The sequence below is a fragment of the Octodon degus genome, unplaced genomic scaffold (assembly GCF_000260255.1).
Source record: "Octodon degus isolate 3935 unplaced genomic scaffold, OctDeg1.0 scaffold00025, whole genome shotgun sequence".
Lineage (NCBI taxonomy): Eukaryota > Metazoa > Chordata > Mammalia > Rodentia > Octodontidae > Octodon > Octodon degus.
The window spans coordinates 18,537,538-18,565,380 of NW_004524601.1; the positions used below are offsets into that span (position 1 = coordinate 18,537,538).

At 39.3% G+C, this 27,843-nt stretch overlaps 1 protein-coding gene and 1 pseudogene across 1 annotated transcript in view; one reads left to right on the forward strand and one right to left on the reverse strand.

Moving 5' to 3' along the window:
- Positions 1-27,843, reverse strand: part of Ppp1r1c (protein phosphatase 1 regulatory inhibitor subunit 1C) — a 176,367-nt gene that overhangs the window by 87,219 nt on the left and 61,305 nt on the right. The window lies entirely within an intron of this gene.
- LOC105741830 overlaps positions 1-27,843 on the forward strand; it is a 36,044-nt pseudogene that overhangs the window by 7,559 nt on the left and 642 nt on the right.

Consider the following 27,843-nt stretch of genomic DNA (forward strand, 5'->3'; position numbering starts at 1 on the left):
GGGTGGAGACCCATGGGACACAGGGGCAATGAACTATTTAAAAGCATAGGGGTTCAGCAAGGCTTCTGGGAGCCAGATTGTTCTAGGCCGCTGGAGTGAACCAGTGAGCAAACCTAACAAAGGCCTTTCTTTATTCACCTTTATCCTCTTGTAGCAATGGAAACCTAAACAATAAACACAATAAATGATTAGTTACATGTTATGCTAGACTGTAATAAGTGTTCTGGTTAAAAAATAGAAACAGGAGGGAGGGAGGGAAGGGGAGTGGAAGAGAGAGAGAAGGGGGAAGGGAAGGGGAAGGAAGAGAGAGGGAAGGGGGAAGGGAGGAGAGAAGGAAGAGGGAGGGGGAGGGGAGGAGAAGGGAGGAGGAGGAGGAGGAGGAGAAGGAGGAGGAGGAGAGAGAGAGAGAGAGAGAGAGAGAGAGAGAGAGAGAGAGAGAGAGAATTGAGATCCAGTAGACCAGGTTGATGGCTTCGCAAATAGAGTGCTCTGGGTAGGTCTCACTGAGAGATTGTCGCAGGAGCAGGGGTTTGGAAGAGGTGAATAAGCTTGTCATTATCTATCTGGCAATAAAGGCAACAGCTGATGCTCGTGTATTAGTTACCTTTCTTGTGGCTGAGACAAAACACCCAACACCATAAGTTAAAGCAGAAAGCTTTATTTAGCTCATAGTGGTCAGAGATTGAATTCATGGCTGGCTGGCTCCAGGCCGGCGACCCAGCAGAGAGGCATTGCCAAGGAGAAACAGTTCATGGCAGGCAGGAGGCAGCAAAGCAGCAGGAAGCAACAAGTGACCTGCAGCAGCCCTCTTTCTGTCACTAATTTTTATCCACAGTACCCACCCTTAGGGAAGACAGCACTTACACCCTTAATTTTAGTGTTGCACCATGGGCCAAACCCACGATCACAACCTCAATCCCAGTATCACACACCCGAGACCCAGCCACCTCTGAAAAGCCACACCAATGACCACGTGAGACCTTGGGGCAGACACCTAGACACAAACGGTAACACTTCAGCTCTTATTAAGCTGCATACCCCTTCTCACTCCCTTGGATCAGCTCAGGTGAAAGGGGCTTGCAGATTTGGTTGCACTACGAACATCTCATATCTACTACACATCACTCTAGCCAGAAAGTTAAAGTACGAGAACAAGTTTTCTTCTGCCAAGGCAAACATACATTCTAAACATTAAACAGACCTTCAAGCGGTTGTCAGATAAAGGAACAGAAATTACCAGCCCTTTCCAACAAGCGCCCATGTTTAGGCCATGTATTTGTCACTTTCCCATCCCTGGGGCAAAAGTCCCAGCACCTAAGAATTAAAGGAGAGGAAGTTATTTTGGCTTAAAGAAAATCCAAGGCAGCAAATCATGGCCATGGGTTGTTGCAGAGGAAAGGTGCCCCCGTCATGGCTGCTAGGAGCAGAGGGTAGAGGGAGGGCCTGGGGGAAGAATCTCCCTTCACTGGGCTGGGGAGAAAGCTCGGTGATCTAAGTGACTACTTGGAAAGTGCAAGGTCCCAAATTCAATTCCCACCAGGCACACCATGCTGGCCACCAAAACTGGGTGTGATAGTGCACCCCTGTAATTCCAGCACTGGGGAGGCTGAGACAGGAGGATCACTATGAGTCTGAGCTGCATAGCAAGACCCTGTAGCAAAGAAAGAAAAGAGACAAAAAGAAAAGAAAAAAATCCTCCTTAGGTCACTCCACCAACAACCTGCCTCTGCCTGCCAAGTGCAGGGCAGTAGACACAGGTATGAACTCACTAGTGGGTCAATTCCTTAGTTCTGATTTGCAGAATCTCCAGGATCTATGCAGCTTCCAGAAGCCCCATCTCTACAGACATGAGGCTCCAAGGCACTTCTTATATCTAAACCATAAAGGCTATCATGTGGAATGTGGAAGACATAGATCTAGTGCAATTCTTTTATTAGGTTATCTTCCCAAGTGAAAACCAATTTTTTTTTTCAACAAACTTCCCATATTTAGATTAATAGTAGTTTTTACCATGGCAGTGCATAAACGATGTTTCTGTAAGAATCTTGATCACAGGAAGACAGTGTATATGATCAAAGAACTCTATCCATGCTTACATTAAAATGAAACTATAATATGATTATTTAACAAGAAAGTAAAGAACAAGTCAACCTGAATACAGATTGTTACTAAATAAGTAAATAAGCTTTCTATTTTCTCAAATTAAAACTGAATTCTTTCTCCAACTTATTTATTTGGTACCAGGCATTGCACATGCCTTACACATGCCAGGCAGGCACTGTGCCCGTGAACTTTACCCCTAGTCCTTTATTGCTGAATTCTTTTCTTTTTTCCCATAAGAGGGATTGAATTTGGGACCTTGCATTTGCCAGGGAGGCCACTGAGCTATATTCCTGGCCCTGAATTTTTTTTTTTTTAATGTATTTGAAAAGCTGAATGTAGTGGCACACACCTGTAATATCAGCACTCAGAGTAAGGCAGGAGAGTTGCAAGTGTGAACCAAGCTTGGGCAACTAGATAAGTTAATGAGACGCTACCTCAAATCAAAATTTCAAAATGGGCCAAAACTGTAGCTCAGAGTGCTGGCTTTGAGTTCAATCCCAGAACTACCAAATTAAATTATTTAAAGAAATGGTTATATCCCAAGCTAAAAATATGAATCATCCAAACTTGTAACTAATATATGTAAATATTTTCCAATTTTACAGCTTATTTTTGCCTCCAAATATTTCTATCTGAATATTAAACAATTTAATGACTTTATGCATCAAATAAAGATCATGTACACTTGTTAAAATTCAAGCAAAAAGACAACTGCAATGAAGACAGCCAAGAAATATTAGCACCAAAATGTCATTATCATAATCAGATAATCTTATTCCAGATATTTCTCTTTATATAAATTTATACCAAATGAATTAATTTTGCAGTATTTCTTTTGTTTGTTACCAGGAACCAAACTCAGAACTTCGTGCTTTCCTAGGCTGGTGCTTATGCCACTGAGCTATCCCCAGCCCAAATGATTTTAATTTAATGCATATACACTACCTAAAATATTTCTAGTTTTAAGAAGTGCTTTGATATTTCTTCAACTTAAAAAGAGACACTGATGTAAAAGTTTAGAAATTTGTAAAATTTAAATAAATATTTCTTCACCAAAGTGGTAACATTTTTTTAAAAAAACACTTCTATGTTATGATAAAAATTAATATATAACATGTCTTGACTAGTATTGCAAGTGTAGCTATTTATTGAGGTATGAAAGAAGTTAGTCTTCATATCTTTCACTATATTTCTAACTCTTGATGGTTTGGATTTTAATTCTTGTATTTTAGGATTTATAATTTATATTTTCTTGCAAAATTGAGTTCTTTAATTTTGATTCTAATAGAGAGCTGCTCATCCATCTGTGTATCTCAGGTTTTGCATGCTGAGCCCTCATTCTTTGGATTCTTTAGCTGGACTTAATTGTTATGACAATCACGTTTGTGAATTCCTACACACTGGAAAGTATCCGTACTTCTTATATGAAAACAGTTGGGCAAGTATAAACATCCGGGTTACACTTTCCTTTAGAGCCATGTAGATATCACCTACATTATGATTATCTTCCATAATTTATCTGTCGGGAGAAGTTGAAATTTACTTTTCATGCCTGTACTGAAGACTTATTACTGAATTTTAATAATTTAATACTAATTGTTTTTGGGTAATCTGATATCCTTTCAGTCTTCAGCCCTTTGTTTTAGCAATAGAATTGGCCACCAGAAATAGACTTTAATGGGGAGACAACAATTTTTCTGTGTTGTATTTTTAATTCGTAGTTGTCTTTATTGTTTCAGCCTGTTTTATTACTTTACATTAACTCTAATAATTTCATGATTTCCTTCCATAGCAGGAGTTCCACTTTCAACTTGCCTATTTAGGGGTGTGTGTGTGTGTGTGTGTGTGTGTGTTCGCATGTGTGTTTTATTTGCCCATTCTCTAGTGGTGCCATTTTGGTCTGTTGCCTCACCTTTATCTCCTTCATTCTTATTAACACATTTTGCCTGTGGGATGAAGAAATTCATTCTATTTCTATGTAGTTCCACATCATTACATGCGGACAAATACATTTTCCCCTCTTTCTTGAATGTTTCCTTACTGCTTTCTTCTCCCTTGAGCAGCCTGCTGCTAGCCTTTATTTTTTCTCTGTGATATTTACAAAGTTGCCTTTCTAGTTTTGTTTTTTTTTTTAATCTGGCTCCGATGAGCTACAGATCAGTCTTCTTTACCACAGCTCACTCTTCTTCATACCATTCCTACCGCGTGTTTGACCTTTTTATTATCTCAGGCATTGACAGTTGAGGACTGAGAATATTTATGGCTACTTTTCACAGTCTAAGGATGTGTAATAGGGAGAAACAGAGTAGAGTTGTGCTGGCCTTGGCTTTGGTATTTCTTCAACGTATCATTACAGCCTCGTACATTAGAGTTCACGCCACCCATTAGCAACAAAGTTTATTCATAAAGGATAGACATTCCTTCTTCCATTTGAGTACCAAAGACTGGATGTGCTTGTCTCTATTTGTTTTTGAAGGTTTCGCTGAAATTCTGAGGTCGTATAGCTGGGCATGATAGCTCCTATATTTTGGAGTTTTATTTTTCTCGATATTTGTGTTGGTTTTCCCTTTATATACATTTCATGTTTTAAATAAATATCAAAGAACTTTTTGCCACTCCTTAAGGTAGGGATGGAGGAGGAATAACTAGCTGTTCTGATTTGTACAAAAATCACCTATCTTTCTTTGATGCCATTTGTCATGATATTTTACTCTGTTGCTCCTTTTGGGGCTGCTAGTTTTTATCATTTTATTTTACTAATGTTATGATTTTTAAATTTTGGGGAGAGAGAATGTGTAAGGTAGCTTTATTAAATTGTTTTTACCCAGACTGGTAAGTTTTACTTCGCTTATCTCCGATTTCCACCCGGAATCCAGCACATTGCTCCTGCTCCACAAATACGTTTGGAATTTCATTAGAAATGTCAACTCACCTGAGTGTGAGGATAATATTAACCAAAACTTTTTTTCATCGATATATTTTCTGCAACATGTGGAAGAGACTGCCTTAATTCACTCAGTTGTTTAATTTACATAATAGCAAAAATGAACTGGATACACCACTGGATACTCCTTCTACTCAACACATCTTATGAAAATACAATGTAAAGCAAAACTGCAGAGAGGAAGCAGGAGGATCGCTACTCATGTGGGCTGTGTAGTGAGACTCTGCACAAAACAAAACAGGTCACGGATCTGTATCATGGATCTGTAAGTTCCTCACTGACACACCACCTCATGGTTCGCGTCGCCTTCTAACTCTAAGGGTTTCCAGTGTGGTTTCCTCTCCTACTGCTGTTTGAGACTGTTGCGCTTAGAGAGGGTAATTCAGCACTTACCTTGCACAGAGGAGGAGCTCTGATGACAAAAGTGATTGCCTACTCGGCCCATCAAATGTCATTATCGAGTGGAAAAGTACAAATAGCTCTTCGATACTTTTCAGACCTTACCAGTTACCTCTTTACTTAGCTTCTTTTACCTAATTAGCTCACTTCTAGTGCATGTTTCTTACCCGAAGGAACAGTTTCGTTTTGTGTTCGGTTTTTGTGGCCGGCTTAGCCTGTCCTGGGGTGGGGCTGGCATGGCCTGTGGTGTTGAGGATTGAACCAATTGATCCATGGTCCCTGTGTGCTTGCCTACGCGGGAGCTTTAGACTGCTGAGCTATCTCGCTGGCCCCAAGTAGTTTTTAAAAGGCAGAGAAAAATGATCATTTTTCTTGTGTTGGAGATTCTGAAATCTTTTCTTTCTTTTCTTTTCTTTTTCTTCTCTCTCTTTTTTTTGTGTATGTTTGACACACAGTGTTTCTTTCTTTCTTTCTTTTTTTTTTTGCAGAACCGAGGATTGAACTCAGGCCCTTGCGCTTGCCAGGGAACGCTTATATCACTGAGCCATCTCCCCGGCTCCAACACAGTCTTTCTACACAGCTCAGACTCATACTGATCCTCCTGTCTCAGCCTCCCCAGCCCTGGAATTGCAGGTGTGCACCACCACATCTGGTTGTGGGGGTGGCGTGGCGTGTGGTGCCAGGGATTGATCTTGGCCTGTTGTGCTCGCCAGGCAGGTGCTTATGCCGCTGAGCTATCTCTTCAGCCCTCTGAAATCTTACAACAATGATGAACATTTATTCAGTTGGTGATATGATGCACGTGCTTGAATTATTACAAATCTCCCCCTAGCATTTTTTGAGCTCCTATGTTCTCTCTCCCCAGGCTCAGTTCTGGTTTCTGCGGCCTCCTCTCTTCCCGAGTCACTGGGCTTTCACCAATTACAAAAATATGAGACTGTCTGGACTTTATCACAGTAAAATACACGCTACCACCATTGGAAAATTACCAAAATATATCTGTAATTTTACTGTACTTATAATGTAAGTATACCTGGTAGGATGAATCTTTTAAAATTAATTTCAAAACTATTTCATGAATATATATGATTTTTTTTTCAGATTCCATTCAGGTTCAGATGCCAGAAATATCCCAGAAAATTCTTACTTTTCAATTTATTTTTTGGTGGCGTCCAGGGCCTTGTGTCTGCAAAGCAAGACCAATACCACTGAGCCACATCCCAAGCCCCAGGAAAACTTTAAAGTTATGAAGACACTAAAAATTACAAATTTGCTTTCATAAAAGTCTAAATTTAAAAATGTGTTTTAGGGCTGGGGAGAGAGCTCAGTGGCACAAGTGCCTCCCTGGCAAGCACAGCACCCCGAGTTTGATCCTGTGCTGAAAAAAAGTCCAGTTAAAAATGTGTTTTAGGAAATCCATATTTCTTAATAAAGTTATTTTAAAGTGGAAATACCATCAACAATGAGCAGCTCTCCATAACACACAGAAAAATTTCATTCACTTCATAAACTTATAAATTTATAAATTGAACTACATAAAGCATACTTTCATGAAATAAGTCATGGATAGAGAAATATGCCCATGCCCTAAAATGATGAATAGAAGGAAAAGTGGATTTAGTACCTCAAAATTTCTATTTAAGAAGCAACTCTAGTATTTACCAATTAGAAAATACATTTAGGTTTCCAAAAACATGATTCCCTTTTTTTAAATTATTTTTTGTATTCTAGGGAAGGGTCTATAGGGTCTACAGGATCTCACTACTAGATCAGACTCACAGTGATCCACCTGTTTACAGCCTCCCAAGTGCTGGGGTTACAGGTGTGTGCCACCACGCCCAGTCTCAATCACCATCTCAGTATGTCCTGGGGGCAGGGCCAGTACAGCAGGCTCAGGGATTGAACCCCCCCACACCTACTTGCAGGCACTTTAATCCCCTGAGCTATTTGGTTGGCACAGGATTCCTTATTTTTAAAACAAAAAATTATAAGAGTAAATGATCTTTCTACCTCACAACACTGGAAGGAGGAGTATTATACAGCTCTATAGAAGAGCACTTCATGTAAATGCAAGTGAAAGACATGGGAAAGTAAGAGGAGTATAAAATGTGCAAACAAGTGCAACTCCCAGACTTGCAGGGATTATATGATCTTGGATGATCATCTCTGAGCTTTGTGAATGCAATCTGGAAAATTCTTTTCAGTAATTGCTATGAAGTTAATACCAAACCAATCAGGGATTGATATTCTAAATAAGTATCAATCACCTTGAAAGACCCCAAAAGAATCACTAACCCAACCCCCAACAGAAAGACACCCAGTCCTGTATTCATGCCCACTTGCTATGTGACTCACTTTCTCATTTGGTCCTGGACTTAATCAATTTTATCTGAGCAATGGTGCTTGTAATCTCAGTGTTTGACCATAGTTTTGTCCCACTTCATGCCCACCTAAGTGAGTTCCTGTGTTCTCCACCACCTTAGACTCGCCTCATCACATGGTTTTGCTTTATAAAAGTCCCTGCAAGAGATAGCTTCCTGGGGACAACCCGCTCAAGGTCCCCCCTTCTGTTCTTTTCTCGGACAGAAGTTTTCTTTCCCCCAATAAATATATTCTACTCTTAAAAATAAATAAATAAATTCCAAAACAAATAGTCATTAATATTGTAAGAAACAGTTATTAATTTCTCAAAAGCTGAAAAGATGCAGATTGGGTAATGACAGAGAAGGAAGTGAGAGCCATGCTGTTCAGGACACTAATTCTGAAGCAGTGTAAAGAGTAAATATTTGGGCCTTGGGACAATCCTTTTATTGAAGGTATAGAGACAAAGGGTCACCAGGCAACAATATTGACAAAGAGAAACCACTAAATCTGTGGGTGAGAAGGCAGGCGTGCAATCCACACAAGCTGAAGCTGGAGGGAATTTCATGGAGGGAATTGTCAGCCTTTTCAAAAGACAGACAAACACAGAAGAGGGACTTTATTTGGATAAATAAACCTTAAAGAGAAGAAGTTAGTGACAGCCAAGTTAAAGTGCCTTCAGTGATTAATAGAATGAAAAAATAGTCAGAGCCACCTTTAAAAAGCTGAGTCATAAAAATCCAGAGAGACCCAGGTGGAAGGGGTCAGCCAAGTTTGGAGCAGGAGGTCTCTTGTCAAGATACAAGCTCTTCCCCATGTGAAAGGGCAGAAGAAAGTCAGGCAAGAGAGGGCACCAGAAAGGATCAGGTCTAGGAAATCTTATGGAAAGAGAAGAAAACAGAAAAAGAATTAAGGATGGAGGAGAAATGACATGTTGGGAAGATGTGTGGTTATTTTTCTGAGGCTCTTTGGAAGACGGATGCAATTGGTGTTCAGAGAGGTAAGCCTCAGAGGACCACCTCTACTTTGCACCTTTCTAAGGGTTTAGGTTTATCCTTCAGCTCATCATGGTTGAGAACTGTCCTTGGGCTGGGAAGATAGCTTGGTGGCCTAAGTGCCTGCTTGGCAAGCTCAAGGACCCAGGTTTGATCCCCAGTAACGCATGCCATGCAGGCCACTGAAACTGGGCATGATGGACCACACCTGTAATCGCAGTGCTGGGGAGGCTGAGACAGGAGGATCACTGTGCGTCTGAGCTGCACAGTGAGACCCTGTACCAAATAAACTTTAAAAATTAAAAAAATAGAAGAATTTCTAAAAAAAACCATTCTCATGTGGTTCTTACAGAGACAGAAAAGTACAGGTTACATAGTACATCTCATTCTTTACCCAGAAAAGCAGAATTTATAAACTTGTCTAATCACTTCTTCCTACTGAAGATATTACCCTCCTTACTTTTCTTTCCACTGATTTTATGCAATAATTATGTGGGAATGAAAACATATAGTCTATTTGCTTCAGATCTTTCAGTCAATGAATCACATTAAAAAATTTTAAAAGTTTAGCAAATAAAGAAATGAAAATAATACTACTTTAAGTCCACATAGGGCACTGTGGCTCTTTAAGTAATTCCATAGACTGTCAAGAATCTCATAGTCTAACCTGAAAACTACTTGTCTCATGAGACACCAATGCTAAATTTCAAAAATATAAAACAAACCTCTTTAAAGCTTAAAATGCTCATATTTGCAGTAAACTTGTTCCTTGAACATCTTTTTCTTTTTTTTATGTATCTGATGTTGTTTTGTGTGTGTGTGTGTGTGTGTGAAGGGTTTCACTACGCAGCTTGGACTTGTAGTGATCCTCCCGATTTCTAAGCAAGCGCTTAGTCCACTAAGGCCTTTGTACCTGATGTACCACAGTTGCTGTTACACAGATGGATCTATAGACTATTGGTAGCTTTTAGGAGAACTTTGCTAAATTAGCTTACAATCTTGACTTCAGTTCAGGAATTTTTTCTCTTTCTTTCTTTCTTTCTTTCTTTCTTTTTTAATGTATTTGGTACAGGGTCTCACTATGCAGCTCGGACTCATAGAGATCCTCCTATTTTCAGCCTCACCAGCACTGGAATAACAGGCATGGGCCACCATTCCTGGACTCGTTCCCTGTTTGTAGCACTCAGGGGCGGGGCGGGTGCAGCAAGGAATTTTTATTTACTATTGTTTCGTTGACTTGGTAAGCTTCTAGATCTTATGGCAAGAACTTCTTTCAATAATGTCTATGGATATGGATGTCATTTATAAAAATTCTAGATTTAAGAATACAGAGTTTGTGTCTAGACAAAGCAACCACTGATCTGCTATATTTCTAACTGCCACAGCCATTGTTTAAGTTTTCTGTACTCATTTCCAAAAATGGGGGAGAGAGCTGTGATTCAACATGGGGCAGCTCGCCATACTCTAATAAACTTGCCAGTAAGTGTTTCTGGCTGTTGTGATGAGCTGAAACCAAAAAGGTCATTTTGGTCCCAATACCATGTAAAGCGGAATCACGCCTGGAAGCCCAGGTCGGACAGCACCCACAAACTGAGAAACTCAGGACTGCGGCTTCAGACAGCTCCCACTGTGCCCGACAGGAAGTAAAAGTGATTGGAGGTGGTTCCCATGTGACACTCCACCCAAAGGACCCTGAAAATGTGTGAAGCGAGGGAAAGCACTTGGCATGGGGCCTGAAGGCGCATGTTCGCAGGTGACACCTACCACAAAAAGGGGCCTCAAGGATTACGATAAATGAGACCATGTAGATATCCCGAAGTTGGTAAGACTGAAGAAACCTATGTTGCATCTGCAGTCATATAAAATTTTACTCTTTAAAAGAATCATTTTATCATTTGTTTGTTATTTTTCACACTGAGTGCTTGCGTGTCGGCATTTTGTCACAACATATAGTTTTAATAATATCTCAGCAAAACATGTTCCGTACACTACAGCCATGTGTGATAGTGTGGCTATAAAACCATCTCATTTATATTTGTGACTAAATTCATGTTCACTACAAAATGATTTGCCTCCTCCAGGTCCCCCAATATCTTGGTTATTACATTTGGATTCCTGTTTTACTTTCCTGACTTTCTCAGTTTATACCAGAGAATCAGTGATTTCTAGTTTGATTGAGAAGAACAATATACACCTTACACAGTCTTTCCTCAGTGATTTCTAGTAAGTTAGTTGTAGAGTAAAACTCTAACTCCTTTATACACTCAGTTCTATAACCATCAGTTTACTTTGGGTTTCTTATTCCCCTGAACTCTGACAGCATTTAGTATTAGCCTCATTCATTCAACAATGAGTCATCTCTTCTTACTGTAACTCCTATTTCTTGTTTCTATTAACAACTTTAATTTTCTCCATTTGTTTCTCTAAACTAGCTTGCCAGTGCATTGATGAACTCCTGGAGACTTCCTACATGCAAACACACGCAGCATAGACATGGAACTCGGTAGTTACGCTATTAATACATTTGGTTTGGCTTAATCTAGATTGATCATTATAGCCAAGGATTTTGCAGCACGAAGTTATTTTTTCATATTGCTGTTCACCTTTTTCTTTAACTATTTAAGAAGATAGGACCATACAGATAAATGATAAAATATGAGGGGAATCAATAGAAATGACTACTACTGATTAGTCAAAATGCACATAAGGTATCAAAAAACGTGACCTATAACTGGAGTTGTCACTATGTCCTTTTCACTGGCATTTAGTTAGAATAATCATCATTCACCAAAAAATAGCACATTGTTTAGTAGTGCAAGAAAAGAAGTTTTTCTCCCTTTATTGACTTACCCTAGAAATCTAAAGATTTTGTGTCACTCTTCTCTTGTGAGCCTAGCAGAGGATTTGCAGCCTGATTATTTCTATGAGAACAGTGCATCCTCTGGGAAAAGCAAAAGAAACATGTGGAAGTGTATCTGTGTATTTTGCCCTGGACAGTGCTGCTTATCCCATTTAGCTTATTTCTCTTGTAGTTGACAGAACACAAAGAAGCTTCCATATCAGAGAGAACAAAATAGTGATTAACGGCTCTTCATACAAGTTCAGCACAACGCGTTTCCCAAGAGTGGGCATGTTGTTTTCTTCATGGCTACAACTGATTAATTCTTTAAATGTTCCTGTTCAAAGGCCAGATTGTGGTCCTGTGCTCTGTGAAGAGAAGGTGTGGAAGGGGGTAAGGTACATGCTGCTGTGCAGAGGGTCACAGTAAGCACACTCACTAAAGTCTGGCCCGGGGTCACGGAATTCCGAGGCTGGAAGCAAGTTTTGCTAACTTTTCCTGAACGCACTCATTTTTGTTTACACACCCACCTAAAGCTGTATGAGAAATAAAGTGAAAATTTAATAGAAATGTTTTTAATAATGTATATGAAAGTAAGGGTGAACGGAGAAAAACATTCATGTGACAATGATTTCAATAATATGAAAAGATAGACTCACTCAAGACAACAAACGATTAGCTCAAATGTATTAATACTTCTTGATTTTATATATGCACATATATGTATGTGTTTCTAGTAAAGTAGTTTTCCTTAATCATCATATAAATTCATTGTAAATTGATACTAAATAAATGAATTAGTAAGTAAATGTCTAATACATGTTATTGATCCACTCAAAATAATCTGCCTTGAGTAATTTGTAAAACCTGCCAGGCTCCAAATAATTTGGCAAATACTTCAAAGGAGATTCTCTCTTCAAGATGAGTAAACTTTATGCTATCATGTATTTGTGATGACAAGGATTCTTTTGGATCTCGGATGAAAGTGAGATTGCAACTTTCATTCTGTAATTGGAAATTTGGCAATGAATTACACAAACTTATTATTTTAGGGCCCAGACTTTATAAGCTACACAAGCTTAAACAGATGTCTAACCATAGTTAAGTAGCTAATAGAGTTAAATAGCTAAGTAGACCACAGAATCAGGAGTCCAGACCCCCTAAGCTTATCATCAGAAACAAAAGCAAAATTAAATGTGTTATTTGACACTCTAGTGCCTGTGGTTTATAGAAGCTATAACATTGCTGTCTTTCACTGACAAAAGTCAAAACATCAGTTGCTTTTACAAATGTATACATAGTTATCTGTAAAAATTATGCCTGTTCTATTAGCTTTTATGTTTAAAATGAAAGGAAAAACAAACCCCTTTGCTAGGCAATTACCATGTGCTAATAACTCTATTATTATATTACCTAATGCTCATTTAGTATTTACAGAACTCAGATAGTACTGCATCATTTTGCAGAGGAAGAAAATGTGTTTTAAGGAAATTACATCAACTTTCTTCCAATGGTGATACTTTGATGACTACTAAAATGGGTGTCTAAATTCACATTTCTCTGGCACCAAAACCCTCTTATTCTGCCTAATTACTTCAAAGGAACATAACCACAATAACACATTTTGTGTTTCTCTTTGACAGCAGACCATCAAGACTAGAATAAAAAACATGACTGTAAAAAAGTGAGTATGATCATTCAATGTTATAAATAAAAGCATCCTTTGAAGGATGGATTCTGACCCTCTTTGCTGATGTACCTTGGCCATATTACACCAAGAATATGACAATGCATTCACTTCTCACACTAAGTATAACTTGTTTCTAACTATAAATTGTTGGAGTTGTCAAATGTGGAGGCATTACTGAGCTGGCGTTACTTTATAGATTTGTATGAAAATGCTGACTTCTATTTTTCTATTTTGATTTTTTTTTTTGTACCAGGGATCAAACTCAGAACCTTGTGCTTGCCAGGCAGGCATTTATGCTGCTGAGCTACCTCCCTGGCCATTGAAATATTTTTGCATATACTGAATCTACTTAAAAATCTTAGGAGCTATATAATAGGTCAACACGAAGCTAATAGTCCCAAGAATATGAACTACATTATCTTCGTTTTTTTTTTTTGTTTTTTTTTTTGTTTTTTTTTTTTTGTATATCACAAATACTTCAATAATGGCTGGCATGCAGGGTGGGGTCTGGATTTGATGTTTCACTCATAATGCAATGTGACTTCACATGCATGTTTGAACACATCAGGCCTTCAAAAGGAAACTGCTTCAAATGCAAGGCTGTTATTCACAAAAGAACAGATTGTCCAGAAAAGATGCCTAGAAAATTTAAAGCAAACCTTTCAATCGGTACACGTGACTTTGTTCGTAATTGCCATCATATTCAGCAATGACGATTCCTTCATCCTCAGAACCAGTGTGTTTCGGCAAAGAGGAAGACACTGTCACAAGTATCACTGTTTGGGTGACAGTCTGGACTACTTGCATAGATCTGCTTAGACCCAATGTGTTACTTTTTCATTCAATCCTTGTTCTGAGGCTAGACATCCACAGGCAACTATTTTGGGGGGCTTTCAGGAGTTCCGATGAAGACCAAAGCCCGCAGGTTGAAGCTTTCATAACCAAGCCTATTTGCAGACACCCCCAGGTCTATTGTATGTAACAAAGTTATAGACAATAATAATAGAAATTTGTCCAAATTTCCTTTCACTGATTGTCAAAGCACTAATTTTAAATTTTCAATCCATGGTATTTGGAGGACTCCTCATACCTCAATTGCTAAAGCATAGCTAATAAGTAATATGATTATGTCGACAGGATTTCCAACTGAAGAAAGAGAATAGTTTCTTTGTCTCAACATTCCAAATTCTTAATATTTTAATTACTGTTACTACTATTGGCACTAACACTGTGACGCTGTAAATGCCAAACGGCCCTCTTATTATCTTCATCTCCAAAACTGTTCCATAAAGCACATATTGTTAGGTAATTTATTTGGGTACAAACTGAAGCTCATAAAGGAAGGAAGACTTACCTAAAGTGACAGGACTGGCAAGTGGCACTTAAACCTATGCCTGTTTTGGTTCCAAAGTTTACATCTTCTGATTATTTTACAATACCCTGAGAGAAATATAAGTGTTTTAAAGGTTTGGCTTGAAGGAACTGAGAACAAGAGGAAATGACAAAGTGGATGTTAGAATCAATTTGGCCTGAATTTAAAACCTGAAAATAATAGTGTAAATAACACTAGCCATATAAAGCGTGTATATTTTACAAAGTATCACAAATCCTTTTATTGCAGTTTGAGATACTGTGATCCTTCTGACCTAGACACTTCTAAGACCCATACTTGGAAAACATGTTCAGCCACACAGGCTCATGTTGCTAAAATCTAAAAATGAAGAAGATATAAAATTCATCAGAGAAGAACAAAACAATGTGTCCCTGCTGGGCTTTCGGCATGCATAAACTGAGGTCGTTCAATCTGGACTCAGCTTTTTCCTTGGGGCCGCAGGACACGCCCTTACCATCAGAGCAGGTAACACCCATGGCAGTGTGGTAGATGCGAGTCGATGTGAGTAATTAATCTTCACTGCTTGCAGAAATAGGCCTAATTATAATTCTTTTCATGATTAAGGGCAGTAATTGATTTCCACGTAGTTACACTGAGTCTATATTAGACATATGGCCAACATTTTCAAAGTAATAATTACTAAGCAAACATATCTTTTTTTTTTCCTAAGTACATTGTGCTTGCTCTAAAAAGGTTCTAGTAAATTGAGTTTTAATACCAGTGGCTCCGCTACTGATGCATCACTTCCAGGAACATTATGAATATTTCATGTGGAATTAGAGTGTGTGCTGTGTTCGCCACCATATCTAGAGTGTTGTGTTCCCTCCTCCACTCGCTGCCTCTCCCACTCTTCCCCAAGCAGTGCTCTGCTTTATGAGGAAAACCTTCAGGATCTGCACCCTTAACCTAGTTTTTTCTTATCATCACCTTCCCGCTCTCCATCCAATAAATTATCAAGTCCACTAATGCTCCCTGTCTGCAGCCTTGCTCTATCCATTCCTTATCTGCTGCCTGAGGGACATTTTTAGCATGAAATCTGAGCATGTGTACCCTCTTACTTAATGCTCTTTTGTGGTTCCTAATTTTCCTTAAAAATGTTTACAATGCCCTCCAGCGTGGCACCGAGAGAACCACAGCCTCTGCATGATGACCCACGGGCTCCCTCAGGTGAGCCCTTTTCCTCCCTTCCTTGAACCTGTAATCCTCTCCAGCTCCCAGGCTACTGCCCCTCCTTTGTCTTTGTCTGCAAGAGTCCTCCCCCTCTTTCAGGTCTCAGCACACATTTTTCTCCAATGGAGTCACCACTCCCTGGGTTCACTGTGTGCTCTCACAGGAGATCCCGCCACAACTGATGGTAAATCCTTGCACTGAGCACACTACCTGGCTCGAAGTAGATGCTTAATTACCATCTGGTGAGTGCAAAACAGTGGGAGTGTCTCTCAGTAACACAACGGTGAGGTAGCTGAACACATATAATTGAAAAGTTTGTGTAACTAAAAATTAGAGGTAAGAGAGAGCTGAGAGCGAGGAGCCATTGGTTCCTGAAGGTGAGAAAGATTGTCAGCTGGGACATGTAATACTGGGAGGAAAGCTCTCTTACCCAGAAATGCGATCTATTTTTCTAAGAACTAGAACCACCCAGTCATAATCACCATGCTTCAAGAGTGAGAATCCTCATGACTGAAATAGGCAAATGGAATCTGGTGAGTCATGAGTGGAAATTCCTAGAGAAAGTAATCCTGCATAGAATTTAGATAAAGAGAGAATGACGGCTATGACTTATACCAGTTCTACTGTGTGCTTCCACTGTTTGTAAAATAATAATAACTCTTTTTAACCAAAATCAATGAAAACACTGGTTTTTGTGGAAGCTAGGGTGACTTGCATTTTTTTTAAAAGGTTAATTTGTACAATGTCCAAATGGTACATTTTAGTTTCTCTCAGTTTTTCCCTCTACCTGTTCCCAACACACACACACATGCACACACACACACACACACACACACACACATCAGTTATAATTTACCAAAACTCATAGATGCTGACTATTAAGTTTCAACAGGTTAGAAAGGCCACAAAATGGTTTATGTCCATTTGCCTATGGTATAGTGTTAAAACTTTGAGGACTGGCTCATCACAAAACTATACTGTGTTACAGTCCAGCACTGTTGGAAAACATTTCTGAGTAAGTCCATGTGCAAAACTACGCAAAATAAGATGTACCTAACTATCTAAAATTGCAAAAATTATAGTAAAATAAGACAGTGGTTTCTAACCAGGCAAAAGCCAATTCTAGTCAAATATTTAAGATAGAAATGGTTGGTATACAAAAACCTGGCTGACCAGAGATGTGGGTCCAAGGCTCACAAGAGATGGATAACTTGACTTTACCCATAATTCCTTCAGACTAGGAAATTAAGCATGACTGGGGCAAAGAGGGAGCAGAGCCAATGAGATACAGGAGTAGGGCTTAGAAAAGATGATGGAAGTATATTTAGAGCAGATATTAAATTGTTGATCCCATTTTACAGTGTTCAAAATATTGACAAATCATGAGGCTTCTTTCTAAGTCAGTGAGTCCCTTTTCCACAATATGCTGAGACTTTCCTAGGAAGCTGTCAACCACCCTCCATCCCCTAACCCCATTAGAGGTTATTCCTTGTTGTTTGCTTAACAATGGGAGAGAATACAGATTGGTTCTATCTCAACATGATAGTTGATGGCAGACTTGGAGGGGGAGAGGTTTGTTATTTGCTTTTAAGCTCTAGTCTTTGTCTATTTTATTTTATTTTATTTGGTCATCACTCTTGGTGGTGTGGTTTAATAAGTTATAGAAGAAGTATAATGCACACTTCTCATAAAAAGTTTTAAATATATGTTTTCTTTGATCAAATGTTTGATGGCTTTTAATGAAGGTGTTGTAATATTTGTCATTTTGATTTGGAGGTTTTTAAGCATATAAATTAGCCTATGTCGTGAAGTATATTCATAAAGAACATCTTGAAAGGTCAATAATAGGAGCACTTCTGGGAAGATGGTGGAACCATAAGCATCAGCAAATCAACCTGTCCAAGATCCAGGATCCAGACGCTGGAAAATAACAACTTGGAAAAGAAAAGAAGAAGGGGGGTGCATCCCTGCTACCCAGAAAAGATCTGAAAGGAAAGTTGGAGCCTGCAGAGAAATTGAAGAGACAGACCACAGCACAGCAGAGAGAAAAGGCAGTCTGCATTTCCTCCCCAGCTGCTGGCTCATGGCATGAGAAGAGACTGAAAAAGTCAACAATATTTTCAGTCCTTTGAGATGGTATTTTGGGGAGTTCTGTTGGGCATACCTTTCCTTTATTGAATATTTAACCAAGATTTTACAAACATCTCATTTTCCTACATTGAGCAAAGAGAATTTCACTAGTTAATCCATAACAAATGTTAATAAAAATATAAATTTCATAATTTAATTAGAAATATTTTAATTTGTTTCATTTGTGCTGTTTTGTTTTGTCTCAGTTTGTATATAGTTCTTAAAGAATAAGACTTGGCAGAGAAAATCAGACTGTACTTCTCAAGTTACTTTATGTCAGTGGTTCAAATTTATTTCATATCTAAGGGAATTATTTTTCTCGTAAAGAATTTGATACTAGCGCCGTTCATATTTTTCACTGAAGTGAATTGCAGACCATTGGCTCTAATGACAAAGCAATTCTGAACTCTAGCTTCTACCCAGAAAAATATTAAAAGGAAGATATTCTCTTGACAAAAGTAAGTTACAGTATGTCTGGAAAAACTGCTAAGAAGAATGTCAAATTCAGTTAGGAGTGAGGAGAGGGAGCTGGTGCCTGCAATGAAGTCACTGGTGTGCAGCAGGAGAGGAGCGTGCCCACAAGGATAGGCAGGTTAATGATTACCCAGCAATAGGGAAGGCATGCGCACAATCTTATCTGGCTCAGTCAGAAAAGAATACAGCAGCTGCAATGCTGTTAAATGACGCTAGAGATATGTACAGTACATACACAGAACACACACACACACACACACACACACACACACATAAACATGCTTTGACTTGCAAAAAATTCACGGGGGTCACAGTAAGCTATTTCTATGGTTTCCTTGTATGCAAAAACAAGGAGAAGAATCCAAGCGAGATACAAGATCTACCTAAAATGATTTTGCTCATAATCATTAAGTTCTGCTTACATAAAAATCTTATGGATTTTCATGTAAAGCTAATCAAATGGATTTTTAAGTAAAACTGTATAATTTTAGATGTTTGGATATGTAGTGCAGTGTTTCACTTTCAGTAGTGACTGCAAGGTTACTAATTATTTCTTGATAGATTTTTTTCCAACAAATAAAAGATTTAAGGAAAATTTCTGCATAAAATATAATAGATACAATAAAAAAAGAAAATCTAGTTGTATTCTTCTGGCCATATACCTTGCTAAGATAGGAGAGCAGGCGATCGTTTAGCAGGATGGAAACTGCTACTGCCTAATTATACTGAACTCTTGAACTCCTCTATTAGCTTCTTTCTTAAGCTTTACAAGAAAGCATCAAAATGAACACATATTCTGTTTTCTAATGTCTCCACTTTGTTGACATTTTAGATTCTGATGGAAATAATTTAAAGACAGTAAAAGAATAAACTTGGTCATTATCAAGCAATAAAAATTGCTAGCAAGGATGTAGGAAAAAAGAAAGCCTTCTCCATTAGGAGAAGGTGGGTGGGTGTACAGACTGGTACAACCACTATGGAATTCAGTGTGGAGATTCCCAGAAAAGTAAGATTAGAGGTCCCATTTGACCCATTTATTCTCCTTCTGGATATTTTCCCAGAAGAACTGAAAACATCATACCACAGCAATATATGCACACCTATGTTTATAGCAGCACAATTTATCATAGCTAAGTCTTAGAAACAACCAAAATGCTCATCAACTGAGGAACGGATAAAAAAGATGTGGTATTGTTATACAATGGAGTATTACTAAGCTATAAAAAGGATAAACATGAGGTTTTTATAGATAACTAGATGTAACTAGAGACCATAATCATAAGTGAAATAAGTAAGACCAACATGTATAAATATTGTATCATCTCCCTAGTATAAGAAACTGAACAAGTACATAAGATACAAAAGGTACAATAGATATAGTAAAAGGGTAAGAAACTACTCAAAAGGAAAGAACAACTGAGATGGGGGAAAGGAGAAAAGAAGGAAGGGAAAATAAAATAAAATAATACACACAAGATATTGAACATAACTGTACTATTAATTTCTATTGGTTCATTGAAAGGAATAGTTAGTACTTATATTGCTTAATCAGCTTTGCATGCTGTTATGGTTTGCATCTAGTTGTCCCCCCAAAGTATCATGCAGTCATTGGGGAAGGCTTCTAAAGTTTGTGATTAATTCATGATCCAATGCTGGGATTATGGGTGTGAGTGCTACAACCACCCTCAGGCAGATAGCCTGCATATAATGGAAGGAAGGGAGAGAGGCTTGCTAGCAGCCACAGTTACTGCACCTCCACTTGCTTTTTGCTGGTTTCTACCACTGTGAACTGCAACCCTCTGCCATGTGCCAATCTGCCTTAAATCCAGCTCAGTATGGACTGAAACCTCCACTAATTGTGAGCTAAATAAACCTTTCCTTCCTTACTTTTGGATGTTGAGTATTTTGTCCCAGAAATAAAAGAAAAGTAACTAAGACACATGCCTATATATGTAATCTGAGCCACTACTTTGAAGATTAACAATATGTTATCTAACAACATAACTAACCATTTTAATTTCCTATCATCTTGGCTTGAAGTTCTGTATCATTTTTATTGTTTTGTTCCTGTTTTAAAAAAGTATTCAAGCTTCAAGTTGTCTTATAAAGTTCAAGAAGTCCTAAAGTCATCATAATGCAAACTTGGCTATGCATTTGCAGTTGTAACTACCTGTGTTCTTAACCCCAGGCATCACTGTACTAAAACAATGAAACAACCCATTCAAGTCCTCTACCAATAAGACTCTTTCTTGCTAAGATGACCCCAAGGACTTTCTTTATCCAGGGTGTTATATTTCAAAGACCACTTTGAATTATGCATATAAATACTTAGGTAGGATCTCATGATGATCCAAGTTATACATCTGCTGTAGGCACTTGTAGAAATTAAGGGCAAGATTTGGGATGAGTTGCATAGATGCATCAGGCTAATTTTAATGGTGCGTTGCAGTCATTTGCCCACCCCAGATCCTTCAGGTCATATCCTGCAGCTCTGTTATCCAGAGCAGACCTAACAAATATCTAAAATACAATGAAGGCCTTCATGACAATATCTTTCTTCTCCCCATCTGCATTGAATTTGTTAACTCTACAATTCATTTCTTCAGGACATTGCTAGATGGCAGAAAAGCCTGGGACCATCCACTGGCGAAAATGTGCTAATGAATGTAGTCACTTGTTCCTTCTGCTGGTCTAAATCCTTCTAGCCAGAGTGATCCATTCAGTTTTAATGGAAGGAAGGGGATTTGATCTGAGGCTAGGAGTGTAAGACAAATGATAGCAGACGGAAAGGGAAGATGACCCTTCAGTACATGCACAGATCAACCCTACCCTGGGTCATCTAGAAGCCAAAGGTAAAGTCTTACCTTTCTAATATTTAAGCAAAAATAATTAATGTAAAAGAAAATGTATGGGTGCCAAATGAATAAATAAGTAGGGTCCTATTCTAAGAAAGGCATGAGGGATAAGAATATTTTCTAATTTTTATTTGTCTTATTTGTTTTGTTTAGCTTGTTGCTTATATAGTAAAATATCTAGTTCAACTTCAAAAGAAATTCTCCAAGGAAGTAAACATCAAGGAAAAGAAAAATAAAAACATACTGAGTTACCACCTCAAAAGAGATTTCTGTTAGAATAAAGACAGACGCACACCCTGGGCTATTGCACTCAACAGAATGCCACATGACATGGCTACAGCGAAGAACTTGCTTATATTTATTCTCAGGAGGATGACAGTAATAAAATGGCAAGAGTAAATATGATGTCATATATTTCTAGAAAGAGAAACAGTATCAATGCAATGGAAACATGTTGATCTTGACTGTATAGGCTACATCTAAATTTTAGGTATACTGAGTTCTGGCTTCATTGACTTTGGTCAGCTTTCTTTTAATCCTCCCTCTACAAAACGGAAGCTAACTTATTTGACAGTTAATGGAAAATTATTAGACGAATAGGATGGCACACTAAAACTATTGAAAATAAACTATATTACTGAGAACTACTTTAAACATACATCTTTTTCTTTTTAAAATTGTTTTATTTCTTCTCTTAGAAGGTATTTTCTGTCTTTTATATCCTAAATACACTTCAAAATATATTGTGAGTAGGTTTCTTCGTCTGAAATTGTCTACATAAATAAAAGAGCTGATATTTTCCTTGACTCCAATAACAAGTGTGACCATAAATCCAGGCTGCAAATATCTACAGCTATCTCCAGGCCCTGGCATATAAAAATGTCCTTTACTGGCCAACACAGGATCTCTGGGCTACCCACCAAGTGAAATTACCCATGGTAGAATTTGAGATGAGCCCTTTTAGTTCAATCACTCATGCAGTTTGAATTCACAGAAATGTGTTCTCTGGCCTCATTTCTTGAATACCTTTTAATCACCAGGGCAAGTGGGCAGAACTTAGGATCCCTGATGCTGAAAGAGAGGGTAATCATTGCAGCTCTTTGGGAAACAAATCTGCCTGGGTCTGTCACTAGTTGGTCTCTAAAGCTTCTTACATGTTCAACGAGTCTTTTCAACAGAAAGGCTCACGTGGCAAGTGAACACAGCAAAAGCACGCTGCTCTGCGAGCCCAAATTTGCAAACAAAAAGAGTGGCAATAATAAGCATAATTTAACACATTTTGTTTAATTCTCTGTTCATTGATTTTGCTTTATTCAAGGATCAGTGTTGGTCTAACTGTCAGCAATTTATGTAATAAAGACTCTATAGACTGCAGAGGAGCTTGCTGACTTACTTAAAAGAAGAAATAAGAACGATGTACAGGGCCTGCCAAGCAAGCACAAAGACCCAGGTTCAATTCCTAGTACCACATGTCGTGCTGGGCCCAGAACTTCAGGCACACCGAGCTGCCCACCAAAACCAGGCATAGTGTTGGAGAGGCCAAGCCAGGAGGATCACTACGAGTTGGAGCTGTGTAGCGAGATGCTGTACCAAATAAACAAATAATTTTTTAAAAGAAAATGATGTACAGATGATAAAATCATACAAGGCCTGATTGCAATATGTGGTGAATGTTTTTAAAATACTATGGCAGGGGCCACCCAGGTAGCTCAGTGGGCTAAAGCATCTGCTTAGACAGTGCTGCGGCTGAGGTTCAATCCCCAGGGTGCTGTGCCGGCCCCATCCCCGCGCCAAGCTGAGACGGCGATTGAGACTGGGCATGCTGGCGCATGCCTGTAATCCCAGCTCTTGGGAGGCTAAAAACAGGAGAATCACTACGAGTCTGATCTACATGGAGAGACCCTGTAGACCCTGTACTAAATACATTAAATAAATAAATAAATAAGGCAGTAAAAGACACATTGCCATGAATCCTCCTCACTTCCAACATGCTCATGCATTTTCTTGACGCTCTGTGAAGTGGTTCTGGAATAGTCTGTCATCTTTACAAGACATGATAAGAAAACGCAGCGCCTGCTCCTGCTGAGCGCCCTCCAGCGAAAGGCCGGCTCATGGAGCCACGATGCCACATCCTGGTCCTCACCATGCAGGTCAGCGCCTCTCTAAGGCCAGAAGGACCATGAAGGAGAACCATGTAAGTCAACTCAGGACACCAAGGCAGTCACGACAGCCCGACCTAAGACATCGCAGAGGAGGGCTTTCAGAACTGCCTCAGGAAGCAGCAACCACGGTGGGGTAAGTGTGCCCAACGCAAGGGCAAGTGCTCTGCAAGGGATGAATGGTGATGTGCCTTTTATTGCAAGCTTTTGTATTTCAACAGCAATATTTTCATCATATATATATATATATATGCTATTCATGAGAAGATCTCATGTGCATACATAGCTAATTGAAAGCTCTCTGAGGGGTAAATTACAAATTATAAAATGCCCATTCACAGAGTCGAAGATATGGCTCTTTAAACTGCACACACACACACACACACACACACACACACAAAAGCAACTGCACAAAACCACTCCCTACTGTCAAAGTTATGAGAGCAGGGTGCCAAAGGTACTGTGCAAGCTCAGGCTCGGGAAAAAGTAAGTGTTTCAGAATGAGCAGAAGCAAAGAAAGCGCAGAGGGACAGGTTCCTCCTGCAGACGAGAGTAGCGAGGAATCCAGCAGGGACCGAGGCAGCCAGGGAGAGGCCGAGAGCTCGGAACGCTTCCACACTTGCGTGGTTCTGGGATCAGAAGAATGCAGATACCGTTGACAGCAATACTGAGAAAAGGATGGAAACAGTGTTTCCAAAGATGGATGTTGCATTAAAAGCCAGACATTGACTTTCTGGTGGCAGCAAGAGGAGCAAAGCTCTGCCTTTCATTATAATACGTCTGACGTCAGTTAATCACAGAAACGGGCATTTGAAACCAGCTCACATTGAGATACATAATTTTGCTTTGGTACCAGGGATTGAACTCAGGACCTTACGCATACGCTGCTGAGCTATCTTCTGGGCCCTGAGAAACACAATCTTAAGGCAGTATGAATATACAGCAAAAGTATCTGTAAAAGCCCTAGCTTTCTCAAAAATAATAAGCCTTGCCATTTCAATCTGTGCGAGTAATTTATTTCAATGTTTTAGTCAAAATTTTTCAAAAATGTGATCAGCTTTTAATCTATTGGTTTTAAATTGAAAGAGTTAGAAATTAAGACTGTGATTGGCTTATTCCATTTGAAACATGAATGGAGAAAACTTTGCCACACAGTTTGGCTGGCCCTGGTCGTGGTCGCTTTGTACATCAGGTCACTTCACTGTGAATTTTATTACATGGATATATAATTACATAGTGTTTTTGTTTGCTTGCTTTTATTTTACTTTACCTAGAACGGGGTATCTGACTTTTAGATGCATGTACATGTGTATTTGTGCACATACAGATGTGCCTATGTTTTTCTGATGATCTGTTTTATCACCAAAACAGGTGGGAATGTATAAAATATTCTGTCATCGAGGAAGATTATTCTAAAATTGGATTTCAAAATATTATCCTCATTCTTCCATTTTGTGACTTTAGTTCCATTTTTTACAAACACATTAGGATATATTCATTTGTAGGGTGTGATTTTGAAAATTGCTTTGCACAATCATGGAAAATTGCTCCCAGAGAATGCAGGGGGAAAGAGGGAGAGGGAGAGGGAGGAAGATAAATTACACAAGTCTCCGTGTTATTTCACATAGTAATTTTCTCAAATATGCATGCCAAGGGGAAATAACACTTTTATCCTAAGCAGCCACTATAGTTCCCTTCAGTAATGCAGATCTTAGCAATTTATTTCACAAGAAAATTTGTTGAGCACTTGGGTTATTGCTATGCCTAAGAAAATGACACGAAGTCACTGGATGACACAGACAGCACATGGCAGGCGCACGGCTCCAGCTGGAAGACTTCCCAGCTTGTGCTGGGACCCCCTGAAATCCTAGGAAGGCTCGGCATGTGGACTGGAGGGGAAGTCTGTGGTTCTGCATCCTTGTGGCTGGGACGCAGGTAGAGGCTTCCCTTGCCCACCACCGAGGATTTCACAGGCAACTCCTGAGTCCCAGCAGACTACTTCTCTATGCGGTCAGGAACAACTGTGTTACACCCTGAGAGAATTTGTTTTAAAAGTATCGGCAATAAGTCCAAAAGGTAAGATTTCAAGACAGACTCCTTGGTGCACACCTGTGATCCCAGCTACTCAGGAAGCAGGTAGATCACACACACTGGAAACTTAACAGAACTCTGATTCAAAATTAAAAAAGAAAAGAAGCTGGGAATGTAGCTCCTTCTTAATATGCTGTCTAGCATGCAAAAGGTCCTGTGTTCAATCTCCAGCACTGTCAAAGGAAGGATTTTTTTTTTTTTAATGTTTTGTGGAAACAGATTTGAGAAGATATTTTGCAGTGAGATAGTTGGGACCACTCGGAGGACAGAAGCGCATATACTCCTGAGCCCTAACTCAGGACTGGTTCCCAATGCAAGTGTGGTTTATACACTCTGCCCACTCTATTCTCCCTCACAACCTTATCAATCTCAAAACTTTGCCTCTACTATAGCACTGCTAAGACTAAACCAGAGGAGAAAATCAAACAGTTGCAGATGGTCACTGAGGGACAGAGAACAGAGTGGTGTCCCTGGGCTCTTAACCTGCCACTCATCAAGAGCAGGATTTGTGGTTTTACTTCTGAGGCAGTCAGGGATTTACAAGCTGCTTCTGCTGAAATCTAGGGACTCTTTACTTGGCCTGTGGATGCCCGGTGCTAACGACAACTAGCAGCTTGGTTTCTCTTCCTTTAATTTCTGTCTCTCTTCTCACCTTAATACTTCAGACCCTATTGCTATCCAGCTCTGCATGTAGGCAGGTTGGACTTTAAAAAGTATCTGTTTAAAAACTGGTAATAAGTAGTATATTAGCCCTAAATTTATCCAATCTATCTTGTCTCCTTTCAAGACTGGAGACATCAGGGCCCAGGAGAGATAGCTCAGTAAAATAAGTGCCTGCCTGGCAAGTGCAGGGTCCTGAGTTCAATCCCCAGTACTGAAAAAAAAAAAAAAAAAAAAAAAAAAGTAATGACAGAAATTTTAGGTCCAGCCAAATACCTCAGTGGATTAGGGGCTGGAGGTTCAATCCCTGGACCTGTTGTGCCGGCCCTGTCCTGGAGCATGGTTAGAAAGCAATTGAGACTAGGCATGGTGGTGTGCACCTGTAATCCCAGCACTTTGGAGGCTGTAAACAGGTGAACCACTAACAGTCCAATCTAGTAGTGAGACCCTGAACACCCTGTAGAACCTTCCCTAAAATTAAAAAAAAAAAAAAAAAAGACTGGAGACACTGAGATAAGTGGCAAACAGCAATGTTCTATCAGCACCTTTTATTCCCTGTAATAGGTGCCTAGAAGTCTCTGGTCTTGGCATCAACCTGAGGTCCCCTTAGATTTCGCAACATTGAGGCTGCTCCCTAGGGATCTCATGGGATATGGCCAGGGACCTCTCCAGAGCTGCAAAATCAGAACCGAGAGCATGACCAAGCCACCTCACAAACCCCATAAAATCTGGTCTCTTTCCGTGGCTAAGGGACCAGCTTGGTGTTCTCCCCCAAACCTGTGCCCCTTCAGCTTTTCCTCTCTCAAGATGGAGGCCCTCCCCAGTGTTTTCTTACTTTCCAGTTAAAGCCTTTGCCTATAAATTCATACAACTGCCCCAGGTTTAATCTCCATAATTTTTGAGGCGAGGACCCACGCTGACCCACAACACTAGCATCTCTGGATTCTAAATACTCAGATATCCCCATTTCTATTATTATTATTATTATTATTATTATTTAAAGAATACAAAATAGTGATACAAAGAAACAGCATTAGGAATGATACAAAAGTTCACTACACAAACTAGTAGGAGTTCACACACAATGGTCACTGTATTACATGATGCTATTTTCAAATTTCAGTAGTCCCTTGCTATTTAGGGGTCTGACTTTCCCAGACTCACTGTTGTATGGGAAGATTTAATACAGGGTCTACACTACACAGCTCAGACTCATAATGATCCTCCTATTTTCAGCCTCCCCAGTGCTTGGGTAAGAGGCATTTGCCACCATGCCGGGTCCTGGCTGCTGGCTCAGTGTGCCCAGGGGTGGGCCCAGCATGGCAGGTGGTGCTAGAGACTGAACCCGGGTCCCTGAATTTGCCTAAGCAGGTGCCTATTCGCTGAGGGTTTTCAAAAAATATTAATGTAAATTATTTCTCACGGATTCTTCACTATTTCGTGGGATTTTGCAGTACCCTACAATATAAGTATACTGCTAAAATTATGTAGGTTTATGAGTTTAGAAAATGGTTAAGAACATTATGTGTGTTTTTAAAAGTGTGGGAAAGGTTTAAAAGGGTGTGGGAATGGTTTATAAA